Below are 3,713 nucleotides of genomic sequence, written 5' to 3' on the forward strand. Positions count from 1 at the left end.
CAGATGTTTCAAAGTACAAACATTGGCTCTCGGTACGAAAAAAAGAGCAGCAGAAAATTGAAGGAGCCGGCAGAAGTACAACTGAATCAGCAGGCCATCCAGCGTCAAGTTCCACTTCTGAATCTGTGGCCGAAGGGAGTCACTTTCCCTCACAGCTTTAACGACACCAGCAACTGTATCATCATCCTCACCTGCACCAGGCCCAGCCATAATATTGTCAGAAGCGGATTGGCTAACTCATCAAGGGTTTGCCCGTTCCAGTGATGCAAAGGCCACAGATGGTACGCAAAGTGGAGCAATCCTGGAGAACCTTCAGTGATGGTGCAGGCCTATCTGGATGACACAACAGAAGTCTTCGTTAATCAGAACCCATTGCTGTATTGGTATAGGAAAAGGGATCTATGGCCACTGGTCACCAACCTGGCTCTAAATTATTTGTCTTGCCCACTTGTGTCTTCTGAACGTGTTTTCAGTACTGCTGGTGCCATTGTAACTTCAAAAAGGACCCGCCTCTCGCCCAAAAATGTGGAGAAGTTAACATTGATCAAGATGAATCAGCACTTCATACGACCAGATTACAAAATACGTGAATGCACGCAGGAAGAAGAGGACACTGACTTAGGTGACGGAAGTTATTCGCTGTTACCTGACCTAATCCCGTCTCAATTCATTGAGTTTGAGGACAAGCTATACTTCCCTGACACCGAGGCCTGAAAATGACTTCCTTTTTTTCGTCCTTATTCACTTTAATTCCTGTGTGTCTTTCTTTGTTTTGCAACTTTTACCACAACAAAACTCTAATCACCTAATCACAACAAGTCCATCAGCAGCACTGTCTTCATCTTATTTCCTTATTGATTTGAAGGTGCCGCAGTCTGCATTCCAGAGGTTCACAAGTTCACTACTCAATCATGCTCCTCTATCCTCCTCCTCCAGACTCCCCCTATCCATTTCCCTCAAGGCAGATGGCTGGATTACGCAAAATAAAGAAACTTTGTCTTCGTAGACGAGTCCCCTCAAGTGGGACTGGAATTGCTGACTACATGCTTGCTGATTGCTGACAGTTACTTCCAAAATTGACAGGAAAGGCTGCCCTGTGGTCCCTCACTTTCAGAAGAAGATGCGGACAAAAAGTGGAACAGGTAATGAATAATGAGAAGAAAATGGCATGCAGTGGACGGCAATGGCTGTCTGGCTCTTATGACAGCAATTGTTGTTTGTTTGTTGTGCATGAAATGAATCATATGTCTTCTGTTATTATTTAATCTTTTACACACTAAATGTAACTCAAGTCTACTCTGCTTTTTTTTACCTTGTTTACTTCAACTGCAGGGGCCACTATGTTGCATTTTCCAATATGCAAAATGTCCTTGGACTTACTGTTTGCCAATATACCATGATGATTGATTAAATAATAGATCTTTTTTCTTTACAGTCACTCACTGGGATGGATGGATCATCAGCGTCGGTTTACGGAAGAACTATGGCAATTCGTGAGTGGCAAACAGGTAAACCAGTCTACCACAACTACTACAGCAGAACTACATGTCTGTCTAGTCGTGGTATGGAGTGGTTGAGGCAGTGTAGTGTTGTTATGCCAGGCAGAGTACAGAGTACAGCAGTTCATGTAAAATTGGGGCTATGTGGCTTGCTGCATACAATTAGATATGCTTTGTCTGTCTGTGTCAAAGAGCCTAGGTATGCTACATCAGGTTGCTTCACTCAGTGGTGCCTGCCTTGACCGTCTGCATGGCCCTGCCGCAAGCATGGGCCAAAAATCTGTTACGCTCAAGAATATGCAAAATTTTCGGCAATTTCGCAAGATTCGCGGATTGCAAATTTGCCGCCGAAAAAAGAGCAAATTTCGTGAGCGGAATGGATTTTTGGCCCATGCTTGCGGCAGGGCCATGCAGATGGTCAAGGCAGGCACCACTGAGTGAAGCAAACTGGTGTAGCATACCTAGGCTCTTTGACACACAGACAAAGCAAATCTAGGGTTTAGGGTTCAGTGTGGTTTACTAGGGGTTTTGGGTTTAATTAATAGTAGTAGAAAGCTTTATTCGATTTTAAAACAGATTAAAATCATGAAAGCAACATCATAATATTCAATTTCATACACAATTGTTAAAATACATTTAAAAATATTCAGAACAAACAGCTGCAAAGGTGCACCACAAAGCATAAAACAATGAGTGTAAACGACGTTTTAGAAAAATAAGAAGATATTCCTCAGAGATGTTGGAGTTCTTCTGTGAATCTTTATTTTCAAACGGTAATAAAACACATACAGCCGACGCGTTTCGTCCCAAACTGGGACTTCTTCAGGGCTTTTAAATCAGTTGGACGTCGCATGTGTGGAAGAACATGTATGGAAGCGGGGTCCAAGGGTCACCTTCCCGGCTAATGTAATCCTGTTCTATAGTTGTTCTCTCGGAGGCTGATTATACAAAACGAATTCTTGGTAAAAGTGTGTTAGCGGTTAGCAGTGGAAGAAGTATCTTTGGAATATTTGGGTGGTCTGGAGAATCATGTCACCTCGCTCTCAAAAATTGCTCAGTCCGTATGCTGATGACACACCCGGAACACGACGTCGCCACAGGTGTGTCATCAGGTCGAGGGCTGTGGATGGGTGCCGGCCGGTTTATCAGGATCGGTCTGCTGGGATACAGTGCCCACTCCCTCTTCCACTGGACTAACAGGACCTCCAGTCCTACACCAGTTCCTTTTTTGACTCAGCATACGGACTGAGCAATACAAAACAGTAATACATGAATAGTAGTCTGTTCGGAAATACCATCACAGGGGCATCGGATAATTGTATTAGACCAGTCTTGTCTCTTTGGAAATGTAACTAAACAGAAGAATATGTTGAGCCTAAATCGTGTCAATAAGTATTTTTCATAGCTGGTCAGACAAAAAGTGAGATATGGTTGTATGCCCTGAGTACTTTGAATTGTTACAATGTGTCGACTTGATACTTTATGCATTTCTTGGGCTATACGTATTTCCCTTAAGTGTGACAAACAAAACGACCTCAAGGTCTTTCTTGAAATAGTAGTTAAAATGGAAGGTTCATTAAAATAAATAGAAAGATCCATATCTTTAAAAAAGTTATGTACAAAGGACAGCCATGGAATATCTGACCAGTTATCAAGGCCCAAACAATCTAATAATAGCCCTTGTGTTAGAGTACATTGCTCTGTGGACCAAACACGATGCCACAGTAAAATTGGCTGGATTGTAATATAATCAGCAATGTAATCCATGCCCAATTCGACATGACAAGCAAACGTTGGAGAGCATTTTGAAACGGCCAACAAATAGCGAATGAATATGTTCTCTACCCTCTGTAAAGTATCCACGGGTACATAGCCCCAATATACAGCTACACTTTGACACTTTGCATTGTATATTTGTATGAGTTCTGTTGGGGGGGGCTTCCCTATTTTGCGGGCAAAGCCAATAAGGGCAGAAGTGGCTCTCAAAAACAGGAGATGCCCGCTAAGAATACCGGTTTCCAAGAGGAGGAGTTATCAAATAGGATACCTAAATATGGATAGGCTTTGGTGCAATCCAGTTTGGCTTTATCAATGTATATCGATTTTTTACTGGTTTTCTTTTTACCAAAGTGCATGACAAAGGTTTTTTTGATATTAACCATTAGCCCTCAATGAGGTCATAAATTTGCAGTAGGAATTTAGCTGATTTTGAAG

The sequence above is a fragment of the Lissotriton vulgaris genome, chromosome 5 (assembly GCF_964263255.1).
Source record: "Lissotriton vulgaris chromosome 5, aLisVul1.2, whole genome shotgun sequence".
Lineage (NCBI taxonomy): Eukaryota > Metazoa > Chordata > Amphibia > Caudata > Salamandridae > Lissotriton > Lissotriton vulgaris.